This window comes from Phocoena sinus, chromosome 9 (genome assembly GCF_008692025.1).
Source record: "Phocoena sinus isolate mPhoSin1 chromosome 9, mPhoSin1.pri, whole genome shotgun sequence".
Lineage (NCBI taxonomy): Eukaryota > Metazoa > Chordata > Mammalia > Artiodactyla > Phocoenidae > Phocoena > Phocoena sinus.
This window is the reverse complement of record NC_045771.1, coordinates 5,037,226-5,052,865: the sequence shown is the minus strand read 5'-3', so window position 1 is coordinate 5,052,865 and position 15,640 is coordinate 5,037,226. Positions and strand designations below refer to the sequence as shown.

Genomic DNA, 15,640 nt, shown 5'->3' with positions numbered 1-15,640 from the left:
CCTCCCTAGCAATGTGTCCGTGGAGGCTAATTACAGGACTGGAGCTTCCGTACACACTGGGGAGTAACAAAGGGGTGCCACCTTTTTTTACCCCAAAACACAGTTTCAGGTAAGATCTGCTAAAAGAGAAGGAAGTGGGATGGGGGGTTAAATAAAATGCAGAGTTTCATAACATAATACTCAAATATAAAGCATTCAATAGAAAAATAATTTGTCATACCATAACAAGAACGAGGAAAACCTCAAAAGGAATGAGAAAAGACAATAGACAGACATGAACACTGAGAAGAAATAGATGTTAGAATTATATCTGTCAAATATTTTAAAGTAGACATTATGAAACTGCTTCCACAAAAAAATGAGGAAGACATTTGAAGAAAATGAAAAACATCACAAAGTTTCAGTAAAGAAAGTCTTCGCAAAGAAATATGGTATCATGAAGAAACAAATGTTAAGTTTAGAACTGAAAAATATACTAACAAAAATAAAGCATTAACTGAAAGGGCTAAACAGTGGAATGGAGAAATTACCCAACCTGAACAAGTAAGAAAATGGACCGATGATCTGAGATGACATTTTTACCATCGAGTAACTTTTTGTTATGTGTTTGGTCTATTTCTGGACTTTCTATTCTATACCAGCAATCTAATTATTCATGACCCTAATACCACAGTTTTAACTGTAGCTTTCCAGTATGTTTTAACATCTGTAAGGGCTACTCCTCCTTGATTATCCTTTAAGGATGTGCCCAACTGTTTTTATTCTTTTTTTTTCCATTGAAATTTAAATCTCACAAAAAATTGCATTTACAGATTAAGTTACAGACATTAGTATCATCCCATTCAAGGACATATGTTTTTATCCTATTTGCTTCCTTCTTTTATTGTGAAACATCACACACATAGGAGAGTGTATTTTTACAATTTAAAGACTTATCAAGAGAACATCTGTGTGCCAACACAAAGGATAAGAACTCTTGCCATTGAAATCATTCAAATGATTATTCTTGTACCCTCTCCATAGGTAGCCACTACACAGGTTTGTAGTAATTAATCTTCTGCTTTTCTTTAGATTTCTTACTCACTACAGCTCCATCTATGTCTCTACACAATATAATTTAGTTCTGTTTAGAACTGAATTTAAATAGAAATATACTGTAGAAATTCTTTTGTTACTTAGCTTCAAGTCAATATACATGTGAGGGAATCAACTATTTGATTTCTGCCGCTATAGTTCACACATTTTCACTGCTATATAGTATGCCTTTGAATGAATATACCATAATCTAATTATCTAGAAATTTTCATTGCTTCTAGTTCATAGCTATCATATTTTTTTAAAAAATGCTGCTACCCCATACATTCTCGCACATGTATGCTGACACGTATGTGCAAACATTTTTTGGAGGAGTTCTCAAAGAGTAGTCCACAGGCCTCTGGTTGAATAAGTCCCTAAGATCTTGTAAAGGAATCTGTGAGGTAAAAGCTACGTTCATAATACGACATTATTTACCATTTTCACTGTGTTGACATTTGCACAGGGTGCAAAAACAATGGTGGGAAAAATTGCTAATGCCTTTGCAATAATCAAAACAGTGACACCAATTTGTACTAGCAGCTACTATAGCCATTCTCAACTAGCTCTACAACTGTACTAAAAATAATGCTAGTTATACCACAATGTCCACTGCAGCTCTATTCACAATAGCCAGGACATGGAAGCAACCTAAGTGTCCATCGACAGATGAATGGATAAAGGAGATGTGGCACATATGTACAATGGAATATTACTCAACCATAAAAAGAAACGAAATTGAGTTATTTGTAGTGAGGTGGATGGACCTAGAGTCTGTCATACAGAGTGAAGTAAGTCAAAAAGAGAAAGTTAACACATATATGGAATCTAAAAAAATGTTAACACATATATGGAATCTAAAAAAAAAAAGTTCTGAATAACCTAGGGGCAGAATGGAATGCAGACATAGAGAATGGACTTGAGGACACAGGGAGGGGGAAAGGTAAGCTGGGACGAAGTGAGAGAGTGACATGGACATATATACACAACCAAATGTAAAATAGATAGCTAGTGGGAAGCAGCCACATAGCGCAGGGAGATCAGCTCAGTGCTTTGTGACCACCTAGAGGGTGGGATAGGGAGGGTGGGAGGGGAGATGCAAGAGGGAGGAGATATGGTAATATATGTATAGCTGATTCACTTTGTTATAAAGCAGAAACTAACAGACCATTGTAAAGCAATTATACTCCAATAAAGATATTTTAAAAAATAATAATGCTAGTGTCATTTAAGAACATCAATAATGAAGCAGTAAAATTATTAATTTTAAAAATCTCAATCCATGAATATATATCTTTTAAATATCTGTGTGACAAGATGGGATATAAAGCTCAAGTAATTCTGCTACACCAAAATATGATGGTTTTCTTCAGGAAAGGCATTTCTGTAATCATTTGATTACAAACAGGAATAGCTGCTTTTCTCATGGAGTATTATTTTTACGTAGAAGAAAAACTGACAATGATTATCCAGCTTTGATTATCTGACACATATTTCTTTAAAACTGAAAAAAGTGAGTGAGCCTGTCACTTCCAGGAAAACAACTGAGAACATCTGTGACCAATGACAAAACTTAGAAAACATGTATCTACCACAGTGAGCTTGACTGTTTCCCAATACTTAAACTCTTCTGATATCAGGGTTATAACAACAAATGTGAATTTTGTTATTTATTAAAATGTGTCAATATTTAAAATATCTGGATTACTCAATGAACCAATATTTTCCAGAAGACCAATTAATAATATTATAAAATCAAAGGTGGGTAAAAGATCCACTGAAATTGCAAGATAATAGATTACAATATTAACGAGTAAGGCAACGTCAGAATATTAACGAGTAAGGTAACGTCACAATATTAACAAGTAAGGCAACGTTCACTGACAAGCTTTCAGATTCCACTTCGGACCAAACCTTTAAGAAACTATTGCTTGTCAACTTTTGGTGTAGCGTCAAACAGGAATATTCATAATTACCTGAAATGACTATTAAAATAAATTTGCGTTTTCTCACTATGTATCTTTTTGAGGCTGGATTTTTTTCGTATACTTCAACCAAACCAGCATGCTTTAACACACTGAATGCAGAAGCAGATATGAGAATTCAGATGTCCTCTACTAAGCTAAATGTTAATGTTTCAAAATGAATATAAAAGTGTCCTGAGACCAAAACGTCTGAGAACATTATGTCATAAGGGTATATAAAGAAGAATAAAACTGTTGGGTCCTAATAAGAACCTGCTGTATAAAAAAATAAAATAAAATTCAAAAACAAACAAAAAAACCTGTTGGGTCATATAGGTGTCTCTTCAATTTCACCAGATAATTACAATCTGTTTTCCCAAATGGCTGTTACAATTTTCACACTCTCTCACCAGTAGAGTTTTTTTGCTGATCTAATAGGTATGGAATGCTATCTCTGTGCAGGTTTCAATTTGCATTTCATGATTACTACTGGGATTGTGTATCTTTCAAAACTTATTTGTCATTTGGATTACCTGTAATTTTTTTGGTTTTTTGGTTTTTGGCTGCACAACATGCAGGATTTTGGTTCCCCGACCAGGGGGTCGAAACCGTGCCCACTACAGTGGAAGCGGGAAGTCTTAATCACTGGACCACCAGGGAAGTCCCATGTAAATAATTTTTTTGTAAACTGCCCGTTTAAGTCCTCTGCCCATTTCTCTATTGGGTTGCCAGGGAAGTCCTATGTAAATAATTTTTTTGTAAATTGCCTGTTTAAGTCCTCTGCCCATTTCTCTGTTGGGTTGTCTTTGTTTTTCTTATTGATTTGTAGTTATTTTACACATTCTACAAATGATACCTTTTGTTGGCCATATTTGTTGCTATTATCTTCTTCCTCTCTAGGGCTTGTGTTTCCACTTTTACAGTATCTTGTTCACAGAAGCTACTCTCCTCATGTAGTTGAATTCTGCAATATTTTCCTTTACAGTAAGTGCTTTCTGTGTCTTAAGAATTCATTTGCAAATATATTCTCCTATATTTTCTTTTCAAAATTTTATAATTTTATGTGGCAATGCAAAAAGCCAAAAATAACTCAGAGACATTTTCCTATTATTTGTTCTTTCTCTTGATTTTCAGTGATTTGGTCTTATCTTCTGGAATACCTGATAATTTCAGATTTATTGCTGAAACTTTTTTTAAACTATAGAGATATTTTTACGCACTAGATGAACTTATTTTCTACCAGAGAGGATTTAATTTTTTCTCAGACAGGCACAAAGGCCAGAGAAGATCACTTTAATTCAATCTGCATATGAGGTGCTTTGAAGCTGGGTTTCAAGTCTTTGCAGACACTATCCCCCGCTCCAGTTTTCCCTTAGTCTGAGGGTGTAGCCCAGGGATTAGCAAACCTTTCTGAAAAGGGCCAGACAGTAAATATTTTAGGCTTTGTGGGACAAGAGGCAAAATTAAGATTATATATTTATCTAAGAGACAAAACAAATTTCTACAAATTTTAAAAAACTGTTATTATTCAAAATATGATAATCATTGAATATAATTTGGGGGCTAACACAAGACTACTACTAATAAGAATGGATTTGAAGGGAGGATAACATTTCACTTAACTGGAGTTCAAAGCTATACTTCTCTATCATAAAAATGGACTGTGAATGTTCATCTGTTCTTTCTGATACACAATGAAATTTTACATACCCATCCTTTTTTAAATATTTATGTATGTATGTATGTATGTTTGGCTGCGCCAGGTCTTAGTTGCAGCACACTGGCTCTTCGTTGCAGCATGCAGACTTCTTAGTTGCAGCATGCATGCAGGATCTAGTTCCCCGACCAGGGATCGAACCCGGGGGCCCTGCATTGGGAGCTCAGAGTCTTACCCACTGGACCACCAGGAAGTCCCTTCATGTCCATCTTTGAAAAAATCTTTTCACACACAGGTACCGCCACATACTGATATCTATCCACAAACATATTTCATTTTAGCATATTCGTCTTTGAAGGACACTTATAACATTTTATCAGAGTCTTGATCTTTGCTTTCAATTAAAGCACAGGTTCAAGCCTCTCAATTACACAGTTAAATGTATTTTGAAATAAGGAAATTTCCTTTGTACTTGCCTCAAGGACCAAAAACTGCTATTGGAACTGTAGTTTGATCTTGGAAAATACTTCTGTACCAAATCTATGTGTGGGAATGGAGATCTTGCTTTTTATTTTAAATTCTGATGGCATGAAAAGTGTATAAAGCAGCTTGACATTACCTGTGATTCGAACACTGGCTGTTGTACAAATGAATTTACCATGGTGTAAGTTTCACGTAAAAGCAGTGCTCTGCCTTTTAATTTTAGGTTGAGTTCAGTAGGAAATATTATCAAGTCTGTAACGCAAGTTAACTTCCAAATCCATTAAGTATTTGGTTTACAGTTTAAGGGCAATCTTCTTATTCAGAAAAAATTTAATCTCAACCCCAAGTTTTAAAAATTGTAATAAAATATTGCCACTGCTCAGTCATCAAACTGCTGCATACAGAGTAGGGCAATCAGTACATTCAGCTTTTATTTCTAACAAAAAGCCCTAGAATTGAGATAGTGACATCCAGAAGAGCAAATGAAACTCACCACTGACTCTATTAGTTTAACAATCCATTTATGACAGATTTTAAAATTCTCTGCAAAGTGCCTCCTAATGAATGAATACAATGAATACACACAGGTTTTTAAACACTGTTATGTTTTAACAAGTTTTGTAAATGTGTCAAACTCAGGCCTTTTTCTGCTCCATGCTTATTTTTACCACTATTTATTGTACACATCTTAGCAGATTTCACTTCGGTTTATACTGAAACAGTGTTTTCTCAACTTCTTTGAAAATATTTTCTCTGTAGTTGTTTCCTGCAGGCTATTCATAAAGACTAATTCTTCAGTCACTTCAGATGAGCACTGGCTGCTAGAACAAACAACTGAGCAGTACTGCAACATCTACTGACTCATCAAGAACCTATAAAATCCACTACAGACCATCTGCCTTGTTTCTTAAATGACTACTGGTATTACTCAGAGTGTCCTCAACTTTTAAAACAACTGTTCTTACTGAAAGGCTAATAGTCATAAGTTTATTTGCCGTGCACACATTTCTTTGACTGCTATAGTCAAACACGATTTAATTAACCTCCACTGATCTTTCCTTACTTGGCTAACAAAAGGGCCACTCAGAAACTTACTTTAGTTACAACTCATTTTCATTCTTCACTTTTGTAAAGGATTTGTACCATGATTAGACAGTCCATTTTAACTTACTCTTTTTTCTGATCATTACTTTCCTCTGAGTTGGGATTAGTGTGATGTGTGCTCAATCGGGTAATACTGACATATAGTGTATTATTTTAGCACAACTGCAGTGTCTCAGCTTAATAAATATAATGCATTGCCATCTAATTTGATAACAACAGAATCCACTCCACTATGCCTCAAAAGCACTATATATGAAGTCCACTCTTCTTTTGTTTCTTCTTCAACATGAAAGGTATGGACCAGTAATAAAAAAAGATGCCAAGGGAACACATGTGGCAATCAAAAACTGATGAATTATAACTGTGCCACTGTGGTTTGTAGCATGCCTACAGCAATGCAGAGCATATGTGGTCTCTGCAGCAACAACTCAGCTGTCACTGTAGAGCAACAGGAACCAAAGAAAATATGCAATTGTTCCAATAAAACGTATTTATGGACACTAAAATTTGATTTCCATGTGTTATGAAATACACTTTTAACTTTTTTAACACTTTAAAATGTAAAAATTATCTTGGCTTCTGGACCACACAAACACAGGTGGTGGACTGGATCTGATGATCAGGGCATGCATAAACTAACTTCTAATGTAGGCTTTAGGGGTCCCAAATGAAAGTCTGTTATATTAATGGCCCCTAAACCCTAATTTTGTCTTCCCAGCTCTACAGATTGCCAGAAACTCTTCCCAGCTTTCCAGACCTATAGCTGGTCTTTTATGAACTAAATAAATGCCTCAAAGGAAAAGAGAAAGTTTATGTCAGGCTGACCTCTTGACATAATGCTTCCCTCTGGGTTCTCACTCCCTCGGACAATTCTCTAATGCCTTTAAATATTTCTTTGAAAACAGATTTTATCCAGCTTTTCTAGTTATTCACAGTGGTACAGGTGACCTACTACAAGTTTCTCTGTGGCAGGTAGAGATGAAAGTAATACATGCCCGACCACATATCAAGACTTACTATAAAGCTATAGTAACCATGACAGTGTGACATTGTCACTGGGATATATAAATATACAAACAAACCAAAATAGAGAGCTTAGAAACAATCCATACATTTACTGAACATTTGCTAAATGACAGAGGTTATTTTTCAAATGAGGGGGGGAAAGGAACAGGTTTCAATAAATGATGCAGTAACTACTAGCTCTCCATATGTGAGAAAATGAAGTTGAACTCCTGTATCACAGTACATTAAAAAACCACGTAAATAGGGCTTCCCTGGTGGCGCAGTGGTTAAGAGTCCGCCTGCCGATGCAGGGGACACGGGTTCGTGCCCCGGTCTGGGAGGATCCCACCTGTTGCGGAGCGGCTGGGCCCATGGCTGCTGAGCCTGTGCGTCCGGAGCCTGTGCTCCGTAACGGGAGAGGCCACAGCAGTGAGAGGCCCACGTACCACAAAAAAAAAAAAAAAAAAAACACGTAAATATTAGGGCAAAACTATAGAAACTATAGAAATGAACTTCTGAAATACATTTTCAGGGACACATTAGAAATTACTAAGAGTGTTTTACTTAAAAAAAAAATACATCATCATTCAAAATTCAAAACATTCTAAAGGGTATACAACCAAAAGTCACTTTGTGTAGAGCTACACAGGATAAATTCCCTAGAGGCAAAGAATTTTACCAGTTTCCTGTGTAGCCTTCAAATAATATTTTATGCACATGTGAGTTCATGACATTCTCTGCCCCCACCTCACGTTTTACATCAAAGGGATCCTTTATAACATCAAAGAGTACCACCACTTACTTCATCACAAAGGTAAGTTCATTTCTTTATATCAAACTTAATTAAAACTAAAAAGAATGATTAAAAAGAATATACAGGGCTTCCCTGGTGGTGCAGTGGTTGAGAGTCCGCCTGCCCATGCAGGGAACACGGGTTCGTGCCCCGGTCCAGGAAGATCCCACATGCCGCGGAGCGGCTGGGCCCATGAGCCATGGCCGCTGAGACTGTGCGTCCAGAGCCTGTGCTCCGCAACAGGAGAGGTTGCAACAGTGAGAGGCCCGCATACCGCAAAAAAAAAAGAATATACAGCTTTTACTAAGGAAAACACTAAGGCCAGTGACATTTTCACTAAATGGGCCCTTCAAATTTAACTATGTTACCAAATAGGCATATCAAACTCTTAATTTTCTGTAACAGAAATTTCCAGTTTCCTCTTAGCTTCCACCCAACTCAAATCCTAAATACATTTTCAGAATCAAGTTGGCAGGGTGAAAGAAAACAAAACAACAGCTCTTATACTTAGGTATGCCTAAAGCGTTCTGTGGTCAAATCTTGGATTATCCTGCTGTAACAGATTTTGCACTTAGTATTCTGAGGAAATAATCCATAACTGATGCTGACGTCCTCCTCAGAGCCTTGCATTTTAGAGTGAAGAGAGCATACAATTTCTTACTGTGCAAAATGAAAAAACTCGGTGTAGACAGGTAGTATTGCTTGGTGAGGCTGTACCTTGACATTAGCTAACAATGTCTGACAGAAAAAGAAGTCAAAATTCCTGATTCTCCCCCATTCAATAGAGTTAATTATATTTTATTTAGAAAATATTTTTAGGAAATCTTACAATACAAAAACACATGTGAAATCAGTGGCCATACCTCCTTAAAGCTACTCATCCAGACTCAGTAATTCCTAGTACACTTCCTACAACTTTTACTCTGTGTCACATCCATCTCTTCACCGGAATTCTTCCTCTGAACATTGCCAAAAGGGTCAATTGTCCATCTTCTTTCCTCTTGCTTTATGTTATCCATTGGCAGCTTGATTTGCAGTCATTGCTAGTTAGGAACATTGTCTAAAATTCCAACCCTGACATTTAGTCCCAAAGACGTTCATGGTATCTATGGCTCATTACAGTCCAAACAAACTCCTGATTTTCCCATACACTCAGACTTGAAACTATGGAGACATTTGCAACTCTGCCATCTAATCCATAAAGAATAAAACATAATTCATTCCATCCCTACAACATCCTATCTTCATATTTCACGCATAATACCTAAATTCAGAAACTTACATTTATTGCCCTTTAATTACAGGAGTAATCCTAAATATTTCTGTCTTCAAGTAAACATCTTCATATTTAACTACAAAAGGTGGGAAGGGTTCAGATTTGTTAATGCTGCTCTTATTAAGAAACTTCATTGGGCTTCCCTAGTAGCGCAGTGGTTAAGAATCCACCTGCCAATGCAGGGGACACGGGTCCGAGCCCTGGTCCGGGAAGATCCCACATGCCGCGGAGCAAATAAGTCTGTGCACCACAACTACTGAGCCTGCGCTCTAGAGCCCGCGAGCCACAACTATTGAAGACCGTGTGCTTAGAGCCCGTACTCTGCAAAAAGAGAATCCACTGCAATGAGAAGCCCACACACCGCAACAAAGAGTAGCTACCGCTCTCAGCAACTAGAAAAAACCCGCGTGCAGCATCGAAGACCCAATGCAGCCAAAAAATAAATTAATTAATACAATAAAATTAATTAAAAAAAAAAACTTCATTAATGAAATTCCTCAGTTTGGAATGCAAAGTTAAGGACATTTTCCATTTCCATTTCCCACTATCCACCACCCTACTTACTCACCAGTTATTCTCATACGTGACATTCTTCCAGACTCCACATACCCCAAAATTTTGTTCAAGATGATCCTTTGTCTATCATACTCCATGACTTCAGACTATACTACAAATCTACAGTAATCAAAACAGTATGGTTCTGGCAAAAAACAGACATGTAGATCAATGGAACAGAATAGAGAGCCCACATAGTTATGGCCCATTAATCTACGACAGAGGAGGCAAGAACATAGAATGGAGAAAAGACAGTCTCTTCAGTAACTAGCGATGGGAAAACTGGACATGAAGATCCCACATGCCGTGGAGCAACTAAGCCCGTGAGCCACAACTACTGAGCCCGCATGCTACAACTACTAAAGCCCGCACACCTAGAGCCCATGCTCTGCAACAAGAGAAGCCACCGCAACGAAGAGTAGCCCCCACTCGCCACAACTAGAGAAAGCCCGCACGCAGCAACAAAGACCCAATGTGGCCAAAAATAAATAAATTAAATAAATATTTTTTAAAAAGAATGATATTAGAACAATTTCCTCGCACCATATGCAAAAGTAAACTCAAAATGGATTACAGAAGTAAATGTAAGACCTGAAACAATAAAACTTCTAGAAAAGAAAATAGGCAGCACACTCTGACATAAATCACAACAATTTTTTTAGATCTGTCTCCAAAGACAAAAGTAATAAAGGCAAAAATAAACAAATGGGACCTAATTATAACCTTTGCACAGCAAAGAAAACCATCAACAAAACGAAAACACAACCTACTGAACGGGAGAAAATATTTGCAAATAGTATGACAGATAAGGAGTTAAAATCCAAAATTTATAAACAGCTCATACAAAATAAAAACAACAAGGACCCCAATTTAAAAAATGGACAGAAGACTGGAATAAATATTTTTTCCAAAGAAGACATACAGATGGCCAACAGGCACATAAAAGGCTCAATGTCTTTAATCATCAGAGAAATGCACATCAAAACCACAATGAGACATCAATCACTTCACACTTGTAAAAATGGCTATCATGAAAAAGACTACAAATAACAAATAGAAGACCCTTTGTCTAGACATCCTATGTTAACCTACTGAAACTTAGCCCATCCTCTAAACACCATCTTAAATATTTCCTACTTTTAAAACATTTTCAGTTTCCCTCAGTCAAAATATGTTTCAATAACAGACACTGTTAATTAACTTACAAAACATCCATTTTGCCTTCTTCCTTCCTAAGGTTCTCAATTTTGTTCAGATAGCCACACTCCTCTAAGCAGCAATGAGCTTTAGAGGGGTAGGTACCATCCCTGGCCCCAGAGAAGAATCACAGAGTCTTACCAAAGGGTGGTTGTCCCAACACTTGTACTGTTTATTGGTTTAAAGCATATCATGGGAGGTAATTCTAGCTAATGAGATGTTAGAAGAAATCTCCTAGGGTAGAGGAAAGCATATGTAGAGGATTTTCCTTAATTAAAATAATATAGAAAAGGGTTCTATTTTTTTCTGTCTCTGAATGTTATACAATGAGGGTATGACCCTGGAGCTCCTGCCCACCATCTTTTGATTATGAGAGAAACTGGGACCAAGATGCCGTGGATGCACAATGTAAGGACAGTAATAAGAACCTGGCAACTTGGCATCATGAAGCCACTGAACTACTCATCACCCTAAACTTCTCATTTCCTACTGTGAAAAATCCATCACCCAACAAGGTAAAATTCACAGTGCCTGACATCCAAGTAAAGATTACTAGGCACACAAAGAAGCAGGAAAACACAATCCAAATGGAGAACAATCTTCAAAACTGACCCCAAACGAACAGAGATGTTAAAATTACCAGATAAGGGGGCTTCCCTGGTGGCGCAGTGGTTGGGAGTCCGCCTGCCGATACAGGGGACGCGGGTTCGTGCCCCGGTCCGGGAGGGTCCCGTGTGCCGCGGAGTGCTGGGCCCGTGAGCCACGGCCGCTGGGCCTGCACGTCCGGAGCCTGTGCTCCGCAGCGGGAGAGGCCGCAGCAGTGAGAGGCCCGCGGACCACAAAAAATAAATAAATAAATAATAGACCTAACGTATGATCCAGCTATTCTACTTATCAATACAAAAACACAAATTCAAAAATATATATGCATCCATATGTTTATCGCAGCATTATTTACAATAGAAAGATAAGGAAACAACCTAATAGTGCTCATAGGTGGATGAGTGGCTAAAGAAGATATGGTATATATCTACAATAGAATACTACACGGCCATTTATTTAAAAAACAAACAAACAAAAAAAAGATGAAATCTTGTCGTTTGTGATGTGGATGGACCTTGCAGGTATTATGCTAAGTTAAGTGAGTCGAACAGAGAAAGACAAATACAGTATGATGTCATTTACATGTGGAATCTAAAAATAAATAAATAAAAATAAAATAAATGAACAAATCAAACCAAATCAAAGCACAAAGATACAGAGAACAGAGTAATGGTTACTAGAGTGGAAGGGAGTTTGTGGAGGGCAAAATGGGTAAAGGGGTCAGCTGTACGGTGACAAATGGAAACTAAACTTTGGAGGTGGGCACACTGTAGTGTATACAGAAGTCAAAATATAATGTTGTAGGGACTTTCCTGGTGGCGCAGTGGTTAAGAACCCACCTGCCAATGCAGGGGACACAGGTTCGAGCCGTGGTCTGGGAAGATCCCGCATGCTGCAGAGCAACTAAGCCATGCACCACAACTACTGAGCCTGCGCTCTAGAGCCCGTGAGCCACAACTACTGAATCCCACGCACCTAGAGCCCATGCTCTGCAACAAGAAAAAGCCACTGCAGTGAGAAGCCTGCACACTGCAACGAAGAGTAGCCCCCGCTCGCCGCAACTAGAGAGGAAGCCGCGTGCAGCAACGAAGACCCAACGCAGCCCAAAAATAAATAAATAAATTTTTTAAAAAAGGTATCTGTTTACTCAAAAATAACAATACCCTATGGAGTTTATAACATGTGGAAGTCAAATACACATGACAGCAATAGCACAAAGTCCAGGAGGGGAAATGGAAGTACACTTTATTATACAGATAACTACATAATATCACTTCAGGGTAGACTGTGGTAAGTGAAAGATGCACACTATAAACCCTAAAGCAACCAATAAAATAACAAAACAAGGGTTACAGGAATAACCTTATAGATACCACATGTTCAATTCCAGACACCAAAAATAAGCGAGTTACACAATATTTTTTGTTTCCCAGAGCATATAAAAGTAATGTTTACACAATACTGTAGTCTATTAAGTGGGCAATAGCATTCTGTCTAAAAAACAACGTAACATACCTTAATTTTAAAATGCTTTATTACTGGGCTTCCCTGGTGGTGCAGTGGTTAAGATCCGCCTGCCAATGCAGGGGACATGGGTTTGAGCCCTGGTCTGGGAAGATCCCACACACCGCGGAGCAACTAAGCCCGTGCGCCACAACTACTGAGCCTGTGCTCTAGAGCCCACGTGCCACAACTGCTGAGCCCACAAGCCACAACCACTGAAGCCCACAAGCGAGCCACAACTACTGAAGCCCGTGCGCCTAGAGCCTGTGCTCTGCAACAAGAGAAGCCACCACAATGAGAAGCCCGCGCACTGCAAGGAAGAGTAGCCCAACTCACCACAACTGGAGAAAGCCCGCGTGCAGCAAAAAAGACCCAATGCAGACATAAATTAATAATAAATTAAAATGCTTTATTGCTAAAACTGCTAACCATCATCTGTGCCTAAAGGCAGTCACAATCGTTTTGCTGGTGGCTGCTGTGTGATGGGGTGGCGGTTGCCAAAGGCGGGGTGGTGTAGCAAGCTTTTAACATAAGACGGCAGTGAAGTCTGGAAGTCAACGTGACTCTTCCTCCCACAAACAATTTCTCAAGCATGCAACGCCGTTTGATAGCATTTTTCCCACAGTAGAACTTCTTTCCAAATTGGGAGTCAATCCTCTCAAAACCTGCCGCTGCTTTATCAATGAAAGTAAGACTCATGTAATATTCTAAATCCTTTGCTGTCATTTCAATAATCTTCAACAGCATCTTCACCAGGAAAAGATTCACTGTCAAGAAACCACTTTCTTTGCCATCAATAAGAAGCCAACTCCTTATCTGCTCAAGTTTTATCACGAGATTGCAGCATTTTAGTCAACGTCTTCAGGTTCCACTTCTGATTCTAGTTCTCTTGCCGTTTCACCACATCTGCAGTTACTTCCCCCACTGAAGTCCTAAACCCCTCAAAGTCACCTATGAGGGCTGGAATCAACTTCTTCCAAACTCCTGTTAATGCTGAGATGTTGACCTCTTCCCACGAATCATGAATAGTCTTAATGGCATCTAGAATGGTGAGTCTTTCCAGAAGGTCTTCAAGTGACTTTGCCAGATCCATCAGAGGAATCACTATCTCTGGCAGCTACAGCCTTACGAAATGTATTTTCTTAAATAGTAAGATTTGAAAAGTCAGAATTACTCTTTGATCCATGAGCTGCAGAATGGATTGTGTTCACAGGCATGAAAACACATAAATCTCATTGCACGTCTCCATCAGAGCTCTTGGGTGACCAGGTGCACTGCCAATGAGCAGTAGTATTTTGAAAGGAATCTTTTTTCTGAGCAGTAGGTGTCAACAGTGGGCTTAAAATACTCAGTAAACCATGTTGCAAACAGATGTGCTGTCATCCAGGCTTTGTTGCCCCACTTATAGAGCACAACACAAGAGTAGATCTGGCATAATTCTTAAGGGGCCTAGTATTTTTTGGAATGGTATATAAGCACTGGCTTCACCTTAAAGTCACCAGTTGCATTAGCCCCTAACAAGAGAGTCAGCCTGTCCTTTAAATATCTGAAGTCAGATACCAACTTCTCCTCTCTAGTATGAAAGTCCTTGATGGTGTCTTCTTCCAATAGCAGGCTGCTTTGTCTACACTGAAAATCTGCTGTTTGCTGTAGCCACCTTCATTATAATTATCTTACCTAGATCCTCTGGATGACCCACAGCTTCTCCATCAGCACTTGCACTTTTATGTTACGGAGATGGCTTCTTTCCTCAAACCTCATGAACCAACCTCTGCTAGCTCCAAGGTGTTTTTCTGCAGCTTTACCACCTCTCTCAGCCTTTATAGATTTCAAGAGAATTTAGGGCCTTGCTCTGGAATAGGCTTTGGCTTCAGGGAACGTTGTGGCTGGTCTGACCTTCTGTACAGAACACTAAAACTTTCTCCATAACTGCAATAAGGCTGTGGTTGCTTTCTTGTCGTTCGTGTCTTCACTGGAGGAGCACTTTTAATTTCTTTTAAGAGCTTTCCTTTGCATTCACAGCCTGGCTAAACTGTTTGACACAAGAGGCCTAGTTTTCAGCCTATCTCAGCCTTCCACACGTCTTCCTCACTCAGCTTCATCATTTCTAGCTATTGATTTAAGGTAAGAGATATTGAGAGTTTTCCTTTCACTTGAACACTTAAAGACCACTGTAGGGTATTAACACAACTAATTTCAATACTGTTGTGTCTCAGGGAATAGGGAGGCCTGAGGAGAGGAAGAAAGACAGGGGAACAGCCAGTGGATGGGGCACTCAGAACACACAGAACGTTTATGGATTCAGTTCGCTGTCTTATGTGGGCATAGTCTGTAGCACCCCAAAACAATTACAATAGCATCCTCAAAGGTTACCAATCACAGATCACCATAACACATATAATAAGACTGGAAAACTTTGAAATACT

At 38.5% G+C, this 15,640-nt stretch overlaps 1 protein-coding gene across 1 annotated transcript in view; it reads right to left on the bottom strand.

The window, feature by feature from the left end:
- The window catches only part of KMT2C (lysine methyltransferase 2C), a 294,073-nt gene that overhangs the window by 152,334 nt on the left and 126,099 nt on the right, over positions 1–15,640 (bottom strand).